Here is an 18,532-nt window from a genome sequence, read left to right as displayed (position 1 = left end):
TTATTTCAAGCACCATTTAGGCCCCTTAGCTGGTTGTGTTTCATTGACGATATAGAGATGAAGTGGGTGGAATGTCGCGAGAGTCTCGAGGCATTCATTTCTTTTTCCAACACCTTTCATCAGTCTATCAAATTTACAGTAGACGTATCTAATTCGAAAAACATATTCCCAGATACTACATCTACCCTGATTGATGGTGAAATCGAATTCAGTCTCCACACGAAACCCACAGATTCCCATCTGTATCTTATGCCAACTAGCTTTCATCCCCCACACACATTCAATTGTTTACCTAAAGATCTAGCCACCAAAATTCCATATGTTCATCCCTGCCTTACATCAGGAACAAAGCGGTCTCCTCAAGTCCCACTTATGCAAGAGAGGCTACAATGCCCGCACCGTACAAACTGCTATTGATGAGATGGCGGGACATGACAGGCAAAACCTATTACGCTACATGGAGAAAGACAAGAGCGGCATGATCGCTCTGGTAACCACATACAACCCCGTCCTTAAGAACCTCAGCGGCATCCTCCAAAAGAACCTGCCAATTCTCAACTCAAATAAACGAATGGCAGAGGTCTTTATGGAGCCCCCATTGGCTGCATACAGACGCCCGAGGAACCTAAAGGACATGGTAGTAAGAACCAGATTGGACAATCCATTCCCTAACGGTGGCTTTAAAACTTGTTCTGACAGAAGATGTCTTCTCTGTGAGCACAGCTCATATATATATATATATATATATATATATATATATATATATATATATATATATATATATATATATATATATATATATATATATATATATATCTGAAAGTAGGGCGTGGGATCTTTTCACCCATATACATGACTGGCATATGGATATTAATTTACATGTATAAGTTTTTCGAAAGAGTACTTGCGATCAATTCATATTATACGCTCTTTTCCGGTTAATAACGTTGATCTTAGTAAAAAAAAGAATAACTGTTTTCATTGAACGTGCTTTTCTTTCCAAATATATTGTATGCAACGTTGTCCGACATTCAAAACAAATAGACGTTTCATTTTCGAAACGGTTACACTGCTAGATTAATTGACTAATCCCGAGGCTTTCATATTTTTCATTATGATTTTCAGCTCTATTTAATTAAGCTCAACATAAGATATATGTTGTTGAAAAAAAGGAAGGAAAACTTATAAAGTCCCACTTTGATCTTTGCAGATAAATACGGGTGTTTCATGCATGGGACTTGGGTTTCCTCAAACAAAAATTAAACGAAGATTCGTTTAAAATCACGCAGCAACTAATTTAAAGTGAATATAGAATCTGTCTCGAATCATCTCCATTTAATTGAATGAAAAATGAATATTAATAAAGTGAAATTACAAAATTACAGGAGAAAATGATAATTTGTATGTGAGGTAGAAGTACCTTGTTCAAATTCAATATAACAAAGAATAATTCTTGGGGAAAAGTATAGATAAGTTCATTAAACGAATACCTCCAGAGACCAAGGATCTTTCGATTTGGAAGATATTGCTCTCCAAGGTTCCTCTAATGGTTCTAAAATTCATTGATATCAATAATATATAAGAATATTAATTAGAATTGAATTTCAACACTTCATATTTTTCCAAACGTATTTTACCGAGATATTTCCTTCTTCTCTCTTCTTCCTCTGGAAAACAATACATGAATTAAGCAATGGTATATTATAGATTAGAATGCTCAATGAAAAATCATATACATCTAAAAAGCAGTGAAATTAAAGCGAAGCTTACCTTCCTTCTTCTGCTGTTGAAGCTTCAGCTCTAAAATAGAATTATAACATTAAGCAAATTGTCTACGGTAATCGTCTCTCTCTCTCTCTTTTAATTACATTACGTTTATATGCTAAAGTCATGAATAAATACGAGGGTTGTCCGGTAAAATCGTGGACAAGTTGTCTAGAGTAAAAAATAATCATCACTACGTTCTAAAATTTTTACTATTTTCTAATACATTTTTCATCAAAATACATAGCAAATTTCAAATAGATATGTGCTCAAATAAACAAAATATGAAACTTTATGTTATGTGTTGTATCGCCTTACGGCGCAAGTATGATAACGTCAAAGTGTATAAAGCAGCGTCACGTTTCCTCTTTGCTAAAAAAAGTTAGGTAAGCCCCACATAAATTCGGGAATTTCATTGATGCACATACTTGAGTTTCTTTTTATTCATACTTTTTTTCCTTCTGTGGCCATTTAAAGTTTCGTGGTGCGTAATTACTACATCTAAATCAAACGAAACTGCTCTCCTGTGCGCCGTAACGTCACCAAACATCGCCATTTTTTGCTTGTTGCGTTTACCACTTCCCCATTTGAAATGGTCGGGAAACTGCCAAATTTTAAGCAAATGCCTTAAAATTTTACAAAAGACGACATAATAGGTAGTGGATTAAAAATAGGATAATTTTTACCCCAACCTTTTCTATTTAGTACTTTTATTTCGAAATAATACTCATGTACTCGCAAATGAAATCCTGGTTATTTGATCGTGCGCCGTAGGACCGTACCCTGTGTACATTCAAGCAAATTTAAACACTTTGTTTTTTGTCTCTATTTTATCAAAAAAATTACGATGCACTTAAATCTGATAAATAAACAACTGCTGAAAATTTCAGCTTAGTGCGCCCATTATTTTTTGAGAAAAACGCTTTGTCCACGATTTTACCGGACAACCCTCGTAATGTTAGTAATGTTAAAAAAAGTGAAAGTTTTACATTATATATGCTAAATGATGTCCTCTATGTGATAAAATATTTAAAGTTCTGATCATCGCAGCACAAAGTTCTTTCATTCCTTGTCGTTTCACTATTTCATAATCATCTCCTTTTGAAAAGGATTACCTGCAATGCTCTTTAACACGATGCTTTTTGTGTCGCCTGCAGAGCAGAGTGGCACTTGGGGATGACTTTACCCGGCGTCTTTCTGTCTGTCTGTCCGTCTCTTTAACTGTCCGTCCGTCCGTGTGTCACACTCTGTATCTCAAGAACTGTAAGAGATAGTGATTTGATATTCTGCACATATATTCCTTGGCACTATGGCTTTTGTGTATTGCCATGGTTACAGACCTCGTGACCCTTGACCTAGACCTTTGACCTACTTTTTAAAAAATAGTTAATAGTACCAATATACAGCATATTTTTGACATTTAAGAGGAAAGTCTATGCTATTTAGCATGTGCAGTGATTGTCATAAAACATTATGAAAAATACCATCGTTACATTCCAATTGGCCCTTACCTTTGACCTACTTTGCAAAAAATACCGCGGAGAGTTTAATTTAACTTATGTCTTTTGAACTGTGAGAGGCGGGGGTGTTGATAATTAGCAATTATACGTTTATGAGCTCATGACACTGTACCTTGAAACTGTATGATATTCAGTTACCATACAAACTAGTATTTGAATACTATGAAAATACATAGGGATTGGTATCCCACAATGGATCTTGTACACTGATAATTGGAGTTAAGTCTTTGAAACACGTGTTTATACATGTGAAATGATAAATAATTAATCATTAATTTAATTTCAATTTAATTATTCATTTGAGGGTTGGGAATCATATTTTCTTTGATTTTCAGATTCTTTAGCAATTTTATACTATCCGTGGATACTTTTTTTCTGCATGAACTATCATGCTAGTAGTAAATAAATAGCTATCTACACTTCTAAGAGTAATTTACACCTTTAATGAAGCTACAAAGCAGGCTAAGCATGCATTCCTTGGAACACTCTAGTTTCATGTTCGGATTGAATTTACACAGTGATTCTGCATACATGTAAGTCAAATATGCAAACTTGACATACATCATCCGTAAGACATTCAGACGGACAAAAAGATTAGAAAATTATACTTGAGCGTTTGGTTCAGGTGATTTGACTCGAATCGAAAAAAAAAATCTAACCATAAAAAGAAGGGGAAAACACAAAAAGGAAAGAAATAACATAACATAAAAAACAAATGTCACTGTTACGACTGCAGGAATATACTAGTTGACTTAGAAATACTTTTTTGAGAGTGTGTTATTGCATTCTCTCATCATATTTTGTTTTTTCCCCAAAAAGTTACTTCATTTTAATCAAGAAATAGAAAGAGTTGCAATTAAAAAAAAAAATGTTTTATAATTTAAACAAGGTATCCACGAGAAAATTGTTAAAAATGTTGGACTTTGAGTTTTCAAGAATACTGTTTATTATCTCCATATTTCATTAATTAAAGTCTTATTAACAAAATGAACCATTAGCTAGTCTCAATATATATCAAAATTCATTTAAATGAAGTTAATGTAATGAGAAGAAGCATTTTTATTGTTCGAAGTATATCACTTTTACAAAGTTTTAGTGAACGTTATAGCACTTTCATAAAAAAAAAAATAATCCAAAGAGAAATGTTGAACTATAATTTTTTTTTATATACGTAATCTTAATTATTAAACAGATAAAAAAACTAAATGTATAAGCATATAGACAGTCTAACTTTAAATGAAGTTTATTTATGTATAGAGTTTAGTCAAAATCAAACTGAAAAGAGTTTTAAAAGAATTTAACAGATTATTCCATTTTAAGAAAATCATTTAATTGTAGGATATACATCAAAATCAATACATGATTAAAAATGTTATGTGACTTTATTAAGTCTAGTTATTGGGAAACCAGATCAAAATAAAATACGGAGTTCGGTATAAATGAATAAAACGGAAGTTTTGTATTCTATTTACCACGGGACAACATTCTGTCAAAAATAATTATTCACAAAACCGTATATAACCCTAGTCTACATGTAGAAGGAGGGTCACTCTTTGAAATAATAACGACCAGACAGACGGCGAAAACCAGACAGCGAGTGTAGTAATATTTTTATGATTAAATTTCGTTTGTAGGAAATGCTTGTCAGGACAAAAGACTGAAAACACAGCCATCATTAATGTCAATGGGTTCACAAGGAGCATCCAAACAATAAGCTATTCTATGTTTCACTAGAAGAACTAGGAAAGAGAAAGCCAAAGAAAAATTATCAAAACAAAGCCAAAAGTCATATAAAGACAAAAAAGAGGAAAACAAACAAAAACAAGAGCACTGCCAAGTAAAACATTCCTCCATGAAAAAAAAAAAAACTCATCTATTTTTGACACCCACTTTCAATGATCATATATAACTACTGCATCGAGTAATCTGTACGTACACTTAATATTTAAATGAAAAATGCACAAAGACTGCACACTTTTTCACAAGAACACTGACATCAGAGCAATATCAGTACAAGTTTAAAAATATACAAAAGTTATTTGAGTCAACACGTTCGTTAATCAGTTTGATTTATTAAAGCATATAAAATGTGCTTGTAAATAGACAATATCTTAAGAAATAATCAAACGAGTAACAATGATGAATAGGAATAATGAATATTTGAAAATGATTTGACTTATCATAAAGTGAAAGAATAAGACAATGCTTATTGATCCCGAGCCATCAAATTATCTTGTTTAACTATGTACACCCCTTGCTACCGACCATACTCTCTTTCTTTAAATACCTTTTAGTTTTTCTTCTAGCTCTGAAAAAAAAAAAATGCAAAAAAAAAAAAAAAAAAAAACCAGCTAAATTTCCACGTCTTTCAAAGAAATATATATAATTATGCATCAATTAATTAATATTAACTGTGGCATATCAAAAGTAAAAAAAAAGTAGAATAATTTTTTTTTGATTGTAATGTGTACTGAGTCTTGAAAGACACTTTGCTTGAATTAATGCACTGAAAAATAATGATTTTTATAATATATATAGTTATTATATCTTTATAAAAAGAAATCAATATAATTTACCAATCTGTTTTCGACGATCTGAAAAAAAAAAATATTGAGATTGAATAGCATTTGATCAGTTAACTCAGTGCTCAGTGATGATACACATATACTAGTCATTCAAATTTGAATATTCTTGAATAAAATAATTTAACCAAAAAAAAATTACAAATAATATATGAAAAGAAAATCAGTATTACCTTCATTCCTTTGTTGCATTCTTAGTTCTGTTCAAAAGAAAATATTTTAGGAAAAGTTTTATATATAATGATTAATGTTTTCTTGTTAATTCGATGATTTAGTTATCCGAGGACAATAATATTTATAGACCTCAGATGGTTGAGATGATATAGAACTTCAATTTATGGCTCCCGAATCACTGCACTGACCAGAAAACCCAACAAGAATTCAAGAACTGTGTTATTTTATGATTCAATTATTAAATAATACCCACTCATTTGGCAAACATTGCAATCTTTTTCTGTCTGTTTATGTCTGCATAAAGACAAAGATCCGCGATTTCTACCTTTATGGTCATTAACGTGCCTTATCCAAATTGAGGAATTAAAATAGCTATAAAATCTCATTTCGTCATTCTTAAAGCCTTTTATCATGAAGATAGAAATCCATTACGAACAAATAATCATTGCATTTGGTTGAAGCTTGAAAGCCTAATTATGCATCAAGTTTCAAGAAAATTCTGTGGTTAAGTTTGCCAAAAACGTTGAAGAGCTGGTTTGTATTTATCGCTTTCGGTATCAATCATCAAAATATTTCTAACCTCCTCCCCCCCAACTTTTTCTTAAGTTACAATTGGCGGAATAGAGGATATGCTTACTAAGTGCAGAAAGTATCATCTCTTAAATCTCCTTTTAGAGAGAATTGTTTAAAAATTTAAATATTATTTACATTAAATAAAAAACAGTAAGCAATTTTAAAAAATTCTTTATCTTCGATAAATATGCGATATAAAAGAGAAATTGATAGTAATCTTAACACGAATCGTACCTTCTAATCTTCGAATTTCTCTTTCCCGTTCAGCCGTTCTTTCTGCATACAAAATGAAAGATTAAAGAAAACTATACAACATATAGGATAAGATTATACGGTTTAATATCTAAATTTAAGTTACATGTAATAATCATATTGAGGATCTGGTAAGTTAAAAAAAAAATGTTCACATAAGTCAAGAAACCACTCGGTCTATATACATGTACATGTATCTTTGTCATATCCACCGTCACGGTAGCTCAGTCGGTAGAGCGCTCACTCCATGATCGGAAGTTTGTGTGTTCGAATCTCGGCCGCGACTGACAGAAGTCGATAAATATGGAAAGAAACTGTTCTTTCGCCATGAGCTCGGCACTTTGAAACGAAAGTTGCGGGTCCTGCGGATGAGACCTTAAAACCGAGGCCCAGTGTCACGGCGGGCGTTGGCACGATATAGATCCCTTACTGCTCAATGGCCCTGAATGCCGAGGAAAGGTCGAAATTTGAAGTCCTTCACTGGTATATGGTGACGTCTCTTTATGAGTGAAAAATTCTCGAATGGGACGTAAAAAAACAATATATACAAACTTTGTCATATCCAAGTAATTATAAATCCAGGAACATTCTGATCTATGCCTTTAGTTAAAACAAGCAGAAGTTTTCCAGAGGCAGACTAAATGACAACGGAGATCACCTTTAAGGGGTAATTGAAGGCCTAGGAACCTAGATGCCAATCGTCTTTTTACATCAGCATCCTGGACAACAGTGTCCGCTGCCATTTTTGATGTGGAAGCACATTCTACATGTAGCTCAACCGAGTACAGAAATAATCTACAGAGCCAATAATGAATTTCCCGGCAGTCGTCGATGAACTGTAGATTCAGAGTTCCATCATCTTTGATGATTTTCGTGGTCACGTTCTGCTCAAGCTCAAACAAAAATATACGAAGAAAACTCTGGTTTGGATTTACTTCTCAAAATTTTGTGGAGAACAAAGCAATGAGATGGATTCTAGGTGAAACTTCAAATCAGGGACGGAAAAATGTGCCTTATCAAACAAAACCAAATCATTTCTTTCAATAAAAAGTGAATATCCGCTTTTATAATCTTCTCCAGCCTATTAATTGAAAAATATAGGAAAAGGACACAGGGACTTCTCCGTAAAATTGTGATATTCTTCTCGTTGCATCAAATCAAAAAGGTTGGTGCGAATACAACGAACAATTCAGTCTGAGAAAATTTTAAGCCCTGTATTCCCTCATTCCTCATCGGGGTAGCAATTCTGGCCATGGTTACTGTTACCATTGCTCATAGTAAATATTTAAGACCCACATGTCCTCTTACAATATTCAGTTAGGTCAAATGTACCTAAGACAATTCAATATTCCATACATAACGTTAATTAAAAATGTAATTCTCCCCAAATATTAGGGTCAGACATCCATGCAAGTTGTGCGCTGAGAACAGTCCAACATCAAATGCAGAAAACAGTAACAGCTTACAATCTAATAAAAGCCTACAAACAATACAAATCTGTGAACAGGGCATAAAACACGGACCCCAGGAAATTCCATTGGTACGATCAGATGATAAGCTGTAAGCTTTATGTATTGATCAAGTATGCCAAATATTCCATAGTCAAAAACTGGAAGGATAAGCCGAGTCATGTGTCTACATAACGACGGATAGAAAAATCAATTTATTTCTCACAAATTCCACTTTTTTAATAATTAGGTAATGTTTATTACCATCAGCATACAAAATACCCATTTACAGTAACTGCAAAATTGAGTATTATTAACATATCAATATGGCAACACGCTCAATTTCCCCAAATATTGACATTAATTGGATTCAATAACTACATTTCTCAAACAGAGTGCTTCATCGTTCCATTTTTTTGAGAGCTAGAATAATGAATGGCAATGGATAGATGTTTTTGTTTACACTTAGAAATATGGCACGAAAACCCATTATACATAAAAAATAAGTTTTCTTAAACAATTCTGTTCTAAAATGCTTGCGAAATACGTTTTGCTGTTTAACTGTTTGCTATTTAAATGACGATAAATAAGTGAATACTTGCCGTAGTGGTCAGCGAAAAGCTGTTTAATTAATTGATTGATGTGTGTTGTTTTACGCCCCCATTCGAGAATTTTTCACTCATATAGAGACGTCACCATATACCGGTGAAGGGCTTTAAATTTAGACCTTTACTCGGCACTCAGGGCCATTGAGCAATGAGGGTTCTTTATCGTACTACCGCCCGCCGTGGCAGAGGGCTTCGGTTTTTAAGGTCTCATCCGAAAGACCCGCAACGTTCCCTTCAAAGTGCCGAGCGCTTGGCGAAAGAACAGCTGCTACCTATTTTTTATCGACTTAGGTAAGTCGCGGTCGAGGCTCGAACCAACAAGCTTCCGATCACGGAGCGAGCGCTCTACGACTAAGCCACCGTGACGGTTAGAGGCTGTTTAAACGGACATTTATTTTCGATTTTGATTTGGTTTTGATTTTTTTTTACTTTCAATGTTTCAGAATGGTTTAGTTTATAATTGAGTTGAAATGTTCTATGGGAATTAAACATTTTTCTCTGAAATTGAAATAGATGCATGTAATAATTAATCTATATACAGTTAAATATTTAAAAATTAAAAAAAAATTATTATAAATATTGAAATATTAAGTGTATTTCCCTTTTTGTTTGTTTTACTACTACGAGTGCTTAAAAACCCAAAGTTCAACTTGTATCATTATGTTTCAAGTATATATATAAATAATATCTACACAATATTATGAGTTAACACTCAATATACAGATAACAGTGTAGAAGTCTTGTCAAATTAAAATCTACATGTCCTTAATCGAACACGCAAGCAATTTGTATTCACTTGTGCGGAGCCTCCATTTTTCACCGGGTTCATTTTACCCCTTTTATACCTCAAATCAATGGACCTTTAAAATATTTGTAAGTCCGTGCTTAGGAGTTTGAACACGACAGTCCGGGGAGACGGACGTTTTCAAAACTTCTCAAGATCTATTTGATTTATGTTATATACATGGCAGACCACCGAGGGTTTTACGACCCAACCCTTATTTAGAATTTAGTTGTATGGTCCTGCTTCTCTGAGGTAAACCTTATTTGTGTTTGTTTTTATTATTTTATAAAGTTGTAAAAATCTTAAAACACCCAGATACTGAATTTCTAAAACATGCAACTTTAAGCTATTCGCTATTTGATATTTTTAAGTTCTGTTATTTATAGTTACTCGAAAATGTTTGAGTCTTAATTGTACGGTGGATTGTTTGTGTCTTTATTTGTCGGTTCTACGTTCTGTAATAACTGTTGTGTAGTAAAGCATTTATTGAGTTGTACATATTGCACTGTAACGTTTTCACGGTGTAAATTGTATGTCTATATTATTCTGTGTATGATATTTAACAGGTTTTCATCCTGTATAGTAGTGTAGAGATGATATGGCGTCCGGTACTATTCACATCTCTAGTCTTAAACGTAAGACGTACGTGTAACCTCCTCGACACTGGAGAGGGGGGACTGTAAACCTTCTCGCACTGGAGAGGGGTGTCTGAGCCTCCACAGCGGCAAGAGACAGTTAGTGTAGACCAAACACTGTTTGGAACAAAAATCTAGACATAGTCGACACTCGAGGCGCATGGACGACCACACACCAAACCAGTTTATTTTGTTGCATAATATTTTTTTGGTAATTAAAATGTAAAGTTAAAATGTAGAAAAGGATTTTTCTGTGATTTATTCAGGGGAGGTTGGATCACTATTCTCTAGGTCATTATGTGAAAAGTCTATACCTGTGTTTGACATTCTATGACGTAAAATGCAAGGGCAGGTGTTTAGTTTGTTTGGAATCTAAATATCTAAATAAATTGTATCATCATTTTGAGAAGTTCTGTACACATTAAATGTCCTGGTAAAAACTGAGATATTTCCGATATACATACTCGCAAAATGAGCATGGACTCGTATAATATAATCTCCCAGATTTTTTAATATAAAAATAAAGGCCCGAGAAATGGAAGGAAATTTGTCGGTCAAGATAGGATCCAACCCAAAGACATGTATTTGTTTATAAGGTCATTATAATGACCACAGAATTACCAAAACGATTTAAGACAAGATTATTGATGCCCCTGTAATATCAACTTATTTGCCAGTAGCCTGCTTATGTTAAAGAATTAATCGTACTTAGAGCATGCTCTTGAGTATCGAATACAAGTTGGGAGAATTTTTAGAAGGTTTAAAGTCCTTTCAAATTACAATGTGGTTATAGCTATCTCAAACAACATTTGTATGTCAGATACTTACTTGGAACTACATGTATTAAGAAAATTTGTACCTGTAGTGGGGGATTCGAATTTTTTTTGGTAAGTTGGGTTTTATCAAATAGGAATTTATTCGAAATATGACATTTTATGAACTTTCGAATTTCCGTCTACGTTGTAATAAAGATATAGCATCTACAAAGAATTGTACACAAAAATTCATAATCCTTAAGTAATTATTCACTTTTTAGTTGTATTCTGCTGAGAAACTTTTTCTTAAAGTTTATATACTATGACATCATGAGAAACAAATATTGTCATACCCCTTTCCTTTACAAGATCTGAAAAGAAATAAAACAAATCAAGGGTTTATGAATATTCATATATTACTTTTAAGATACATTTTTTCTGATTCTAAAAGCTTTTTTATTTCATTGAATAAATTATTACCGTCACCATTGCTCCACATAGATCCCATCTTTTTTTATTCAAAGGAGATTGAAGTTCTGTAACCTGCCATGAAAATAAAATCATTCTAGTTTAATGTATTTGAAAATGTGAGGTGAGTTCTATGAATTTGTACTTTATGTTTGATTAAAATGGTATGTATTATACAATGAAAAAATTAAAGTTTTATGTATTCTATATCACAACACGATTTTATACAGGAGCAGCATTTATTTGTAGAAAACTCGTGTGCAGTTGTATTCTTATACACACTACCTGGTTGAATATTTTAAGTATGTCGATCTTAGAACTGCTACGATTCCTAAGATAAAAAAAAAGGATAAAGAAAAAATAAAAAAAAAATTATCAAACAGTGCGATATTTAACTCTGGACTTTATCCTACCATTGCTAATTGTGATGGCAAAGAAAAAGATAAAAGTAATGGTTGGATTTTTAGCAGCATAACCGAAAATCACAATTATTTAATTTTTTAAATATCAAATCTAATGTTAGAATATGTTAATTTTCTTTTAAATACTATCACTTTCATAATTTTCTGATAGGATATTTCTCAAATTTGGATATTTTCTTCGACAAATGTGTTCCAATGTGATAAATCCTTTGGATGAAATATATGGAGATAACGAACAGTATTCAAGCTCAAAAGTCCGTTAAACAATACAAAATAGGAGCAGAGCAAACACGGACCTCTAAACATCAGAGGTGGGATCAGGTGCCATGGAGGAGTGAGCATCCCCTGCCGACCGGTCACATCCGCCGTGTGCTCCTTGTCATAATAGGGAAATAACGGAAAAATCCGTCGACAATTCAGTGTGTAAATAATGGCCTAACAATTAGTATGAAAAACGTCAGTCAGCATTTGACTCAATGATAAATTGTATTTGCTGACAAGGTCATTGTATCGACCATAGAACTTACGAAATGATGACTTTAAACGAGACAGCTGATATTCTTGTTTCATCAACTTGTTTGTCAATAATTTACCTAGTTTTTAGAAATTGTACATACGTAGAGCATGCTCTTGCGTATCGAATCAACTGAGAGATATATACCCCGTATGCAGGTGAAGAAGGTATATTGCTGCATAAGTAAGGGAAGTTGACGATTGAAAAGTTAAAGTCCTCACGTTTATCATAAAGCTTGGTTGTTAGATTACCATTAACGTCTTTTTCAAGTGATCAGTTGGACATTTCCTTCCATTTAGAATAAAATATGGGGTAAATCCCTTAGATTCTGATATTTGGGAATTTAATCCCATGAAAATTCATATATGAGGGATTAATCCTCAGTCCTTCTGAACAACATTGACTTTGCTTCAAAAACATTTTTAAACCATAGATTTAACAAAAGCACTGCAAAGCTTAGCATTCCCTTGCAAAAGAGCACATCAATCCCAATATACATGTAAATCATTACTTTTGTTGTCCATGCACTCACTCACACACAAGCATTTGACTATATACCCTCCAACTTCAAAGACTAAAGTTTTAAGAACTAAAGCAACGATCATGGATATGAAAATTTTATATACGAATACAAAGGAATAATCTTTAAAAATGTCTTCTCGAGAACAGCAAAAACTACATTAGTGATATTGATACAATAACATCCTAAGGTAGTGAAAATTCAAGTTTGTTCAAATATTGATCCCTGGGAAGGGTGGGGCCACAAATGATGATCAAATTTTGCCTAGGGACATATAGGAAAAATATCTTTGAAAAGCTTTTTAGGCAAAATATCTTTGAAAAGCTTCTTCACAAGATGAGGAAAGCCATGATTAGTCATATTTTTAGCAAAAATCCTCAACTGGTGTTGATCTAAGCTTCTTTAAATCATGACTGACGGGTATAGGGCGCTGCCACAATATGCAATCATATTTATACCTTAGAATATCTTCAGGTAGTATTAGATTAAATTTGTTCAAATCACGGCACACGGGAAGGGGGGGGGGGGCAGATTGGGCTTTAAAAGTTATTCATGGGAATATATTTGGGGGAAAGATCAAAATACTTCCTCTTACGAACATCAGAGTTTTCATTCATTATAAGTCACATTGATTGAAAGCATTCTCAGTTAGTTTAGAATTAAGTTTGTTCATATCAAGGCTCCTAATTTGGGAATATGATGAGGCTACAATAAGGGATCAGAGTTATACAATTTAAAAAGAAATACATCTTTTCAAGAGCGGCAAGATCAGACTAAATCATACTATTTAATAGAACATACTTAAAGTTAAAAAAAATAATGAGCAAATACTCTGATAAATTTCTATACTCAGTTACAATTCTTTATGTTTGCTCCAGATTTTTAAAGAACAAATTGGAATACCATTCCCATTAAACACCAAACAAAGACAAAGTTTTTACCGAAAGAAAATTCATCATATCGACATTTAATGTGCATAATTTTGGATGTATCTGTGAAAAGGTACAAATTCATGCGTTGTTGAATGTATTTTTATATCACTTTATATTTTAAACAATATACTGAATGATGTTTCCTGCGTCGTGCACTATTTTAGACCATTGAAAATATTGCATTATTAATGCACACGTCATTTCGTTGATTTCGCACGAGTCATTTGACATGATCCTATTGAAAACCCTCAGATATTTACTTTTCAATACCCAATTTAGTGAAAATATGGCGAAGATTAAGTGTTTACGTCGAGAAAAACCCCAATGGCGACCTTCAAAGGCCTTTTTATGATCTATAGCTTTTTTATCGTGACAGCGGCCCCACTTCACCGACTTCTTTTTACTAAAAGGCTTTGAATTTGTCATCAATAGTCTGTACCTACGTCTGTGTCGTTGAATTTCCAATTTATGCCTCAGTTAAGTGCACCTTTCCTTTTTTATCCTCTACTGAGATTCAGGTAATTTCTAATCTTCTCCTGTCATGAAATATACTTAAGTCACGGACTATATTGTTCTTTGAAGTACTATTGTTTAAATATACTATACGAAGCAATATTATGCATAATCAATATCTTTTATGCATAGGGGCAGGGTTTCCATCATCATGATTACTGCTGACGTCTTTGGTTCTATAGCTCTCTCGTTGAGCTCCATTTGTAGTTTTTTGAGTCAGAGGGGGTACTTTTACTTAACTCTTGGGCCTCTTAAATGGTATGATTCCATGTATGGGGAATTTAAATCAACAAATATAACACGAGTTGTCTTTTAAATATTCATTTACTTTTCTATTTTTCCACCCAAGAATGTATTTACATCAGGTTGTGGATAAAGGTATTTGTGATGCAATTAAAGGTAATATGTATATTGTTGATTTAACTTTTTTCCATGAATTATTAACAAGATATGAATTGTTTTGAATAAAATTCGTAGTATTATTTGCACAAGAATCTCGCTCAGAATCTCTCTGAGAAAGATAAATTTTATCTGGGTTAGGTAAAACTTCCTTGGGGATTTAGGATACACCAAAGGTTTCCAAATGCCGGAATTTAATTTGCATGTAATTCTTTCATTATCAAAGATAACGTAATAAATGTATATATCATTTGAAAGCTTGTTAAATTCACTATTTAATTATCCTAATTTAAACTTTAATTAATAACTTATTTAAAAATTATTTAAATATTAATGTAAATTTTAGTGTGCATAAATATTTTATAAATCAACTTTTTTGTATTTAACCCCTCAAAGTGGTAATTTTGCCTCAAGGTAGATTAAAGATTGAACTTAAAAACTGTATCTCAGATTTTTGATAAATCTTCTAATTCAAAAGTTACAGCCATTTGTCCTTCAATGTTAACAATTTATTAGCCTAATTTAACATTTCCCTCAATAATTCCAAAACTAAGCTAGATATCAAAAATCTGAGATACGGTTTTGTGAACACACATTTGAGAAATAACCCATCCAATTTTCAGAGAAATTGGTCAATAAATAAGGGAGCTGAATCCTTTGAAATAATACCACAAACTGTCTGATCTTACTTTACAGTAGAGGGCAAAAACCCATTACACAGCAAAATCTGCCAAAGCTAGGAATATATGACACCTTGGAGATTCAGCTTTGGATACCTGTCACTTAACCATATTTTCCATGCATATTCACAAGAATGGGAGGTTCTTTTCTGTATTTAGATGCTTTTAATTAAGTAAAATAGGTTCAATTCTGAATCAGAAAGATTTCCCGGCAAAATGGCAAGAGCTAAGCTCCACCTCCTATTTTATGGTCATCAGTGATCTGTTAGATCTCCTTCTTTAAATCTAGAGTCCCTGTAGTTTAATTAATGATAACCTCTGTGTGGCTAGTGAAGAATTCCCCAAGTGGTCACAGTGATTTATTGCGTCTTTCATGAGCAGGCAGTCACAGATGAAATCAGAAGCTTCAATAACGGAACATTCACATGTGGTTGTGTTTATGTTTCATTATTGTTAAATAATTAGAAAACCATTTCATAATTACCAAAAATTTTACGTGCATTATAAAGCAGTGATTAACTTCTTTTTCTTAGCCAAAAATCTCAAAATTGTTGAAAATCTTGAAAAAAGCCTTTGGTGTATCCTTAAAAAAACGATAAGAGAGAAAAAGCCATTTCAATCTTCCTCTCCACCGTCTTTGATAACATTTTAAATTTTCTTATTCTCTTTAATGAGAAAGGTTAAGATAACGAACAGTAAGAAGTATATACTATAATTGACATATTGCATATTTACAAAAAATATATATATGAAAATATTAATGCTACCACTATAATATGATTTAGTTCACATTTATGACACTTTTAACGCATTTTGTTGTAGATACTTATAATAGAAGAATCCAACTTCTTATGAAACATGAAATAAAGAGCAGATAGAAATACACAAAATGCAAGTAAGTTTACATCATCTATCGGTAAAGTGAAAAAAAAGTTTTCATTAAAATACTTACGTTTTTTTTTGCCAAAAATGTTCTTGTGATAGTCACAAAATATTTTCCAGTGACTAGGTATTTTTGTCCAAAATTTCCATTGGCCTTCACACTGAAAAATTATTGATATTGCGCATGTGTTATACGGCAGGTACCCGTCAGTTGCACTTTTCAAGTGGAAAACATGACTTGTGCAAGGTAAAAGCAATTAGCAATATATAAATCAAAACTGAAAATTGAATTTGAATTATTTCATGACAAAATGATAATGTTTTTTTTTTTAAATCAACTTACTACTTTGGGGTCTATAAAAGGGCCAAAAAGGCAAAATTCGATGTTTAATGTTTTATTGTTGACCACACTTCAACTTTTAAAAAGATATACACGCTATAACTTGCGTCAGTTAAAGATAAAGATGGAATTTTATTTATTTTGTTTACCAATTAAAGTTACGAAAATGTTGTAAATACACAATATTATTGGAAAATGAACGCGTTAAAAAGATGTCAAATTATAATTATTTATTTTCCTGCTAAGAAAAGTAATACCTCTATCTAAATTAATGCATCACGTTACACCGTCGCTACTTTTAGATTGATAAACAAAAATGGCGTCAAGAATACGAGTTGGTTGTTTCGGATACAAATAACTTTTGACATGGATGGCAAACGTCTTACACTTTAAGATACTTATCTTTTAAAGCAACCAGTATTAAACATTTACTCTGTAATAACATATATTAACCTTCCATTCATAATTGTCGTCAAAATGCAACATATCTCGTCGACTATGATTTCCCGAGGACATGCGTGTCTATTTACTTTTTACGCACTTCCTTCATCAATATTCATGAAAAGACTGAATTCTTAATTGCAGATTTTGCTTAATTGTTTTGTAATTACAACGACTCATTTAGTAAAACTTTGTGGAAAGTATTTTTTTTTCATTTCACATAATGTTTCTCATATCATTTAATCATTTTGTTTCGGGTGACCAAAACTTTTACTTTGTCCAGATTTTACTTCGTGAAGGTTTTTTAATCAATTCTATAGCAAGTAGCAACACATTCTTATCTATTTTGTCATTGCTTCAAGCATTATATTGTTGTTTTTCCCCATTGCATGTATTTAGATAGACATATCATTTTACCAAAATAAATTCTTTCAGGAACATTTAATTGTAGAAGAAAGAGTCAAACATCTATTATCTCTTCAATTTAGAGGTCGTAGTCTGTCAATTTAAAAAAATATTGCCTAAAAACAATATAGAATTCTTACCGTGGCTGCTTTTGTATGTGAATTTTACTCAACTCTAATGAGTTATCATGCATTTGTTGAAATTCAGTGAACAATACATATTAAAAAGGATGTGTTTGTGGAACACTGATACCCCCATATGACAGCTTTTGGCGAAAGTTGAAGTTTCTCAAGTCAAGTCAAACTCCAAGGTTAATTAAGGGATTTTTTCCCCAAAGAAATGACTTGTTCTAAATGAGTATGCCTGTGAAATGTGAAAGCCCAAGCACTAACCATTCCAAAATTATTGTCAAGGTTAAATTTTTTAAATGTGGGTCAAACTCCAAGGTCAAGGGGTGTGACGGTACATATTGTCGTTCTGTACATATTGTCGTCGGCGACAATATGCACCTACCCTCACTGCACAAATTGTCGTCCATCGGTACATATTGTCGCCGACTGAAAAGTTACATATGTACATATTGTCGCTGGCGACATTATGTGCCTCAACCTCACTGTACATATTGTCGCCCCTTAGATATTTTGTTTAAAGATGTCTTTTGTTATTTTTTGGTAGTTTTGTGAATGTAATTGGTGTGAGAATTACACTGACGTGTCTCGTATGCTATTTCATGTAGCGTGATTGTGACGGTACATTTTGTCGTCCTGTTCATATTGTCGCCGGCGACAATGTGTACCTTCCCTCACTGCGCTGAATGTTATTGTATATGATAAGTTAATTATTTAATTATGAAATTTTACCTGTTGACTAAGTATATACAAGTTAAACAAACAGAATTTACCAAAGCAAAAAAAAAAAAAA

General features: G+C 32.6%; 1 long non-coding RNA gene across 1 annotated transcript; it reads right to left on the bottom strand.

The window, feature by feature from the left end:
* Positions 1 to 1,770: 1,770 nt before the first annotated feature.
* Positions 1,771 to 11,638, bottom strand: LOC133185891 (uncharacterized). Its single transcript, XR_009720968.1, has 7 exons — positions 11,576 to 11,638; positions 11,449 to 11,466; positions 6,848 to 6,889; positions 6,040 to 6,066; positions 5,861 to 5,878; positions 5,572 to 5,592; positions 1,771 to 1,800 (listed from the first exon to the last, which is right to left on the bottom strand). It is a non-coding gene; the product is annotated as an uncharacterized LOC133185891 (long non-coding RNA).
* Between the last annotated feature and the right edge of the window lie 6,894 nt (positions 11,639 to 18,532).

The sequence above is a fragment of the Saccostrea echinata genome, unplaced genomic scaffold (assembly GCF_033153115.1).
Source record: "Saccostrea echinata isolate AGI-Se365-2 ecotype Australia unplaced genomic scaffold, CSIRO_AGI_Sech_v1 ptg000012l, whole genome shotgun sequence".
NCBI lineage: Eukaryota > Metazoa > Mollusca > Bivalvia > Ostreida > Ostreidae > Saccostrea > Saccostrea echinata.
Note: the sequence above shows the minus strand (reverse complement) of the source record. Positions and strands in the feature narration are given on the sequence as shown.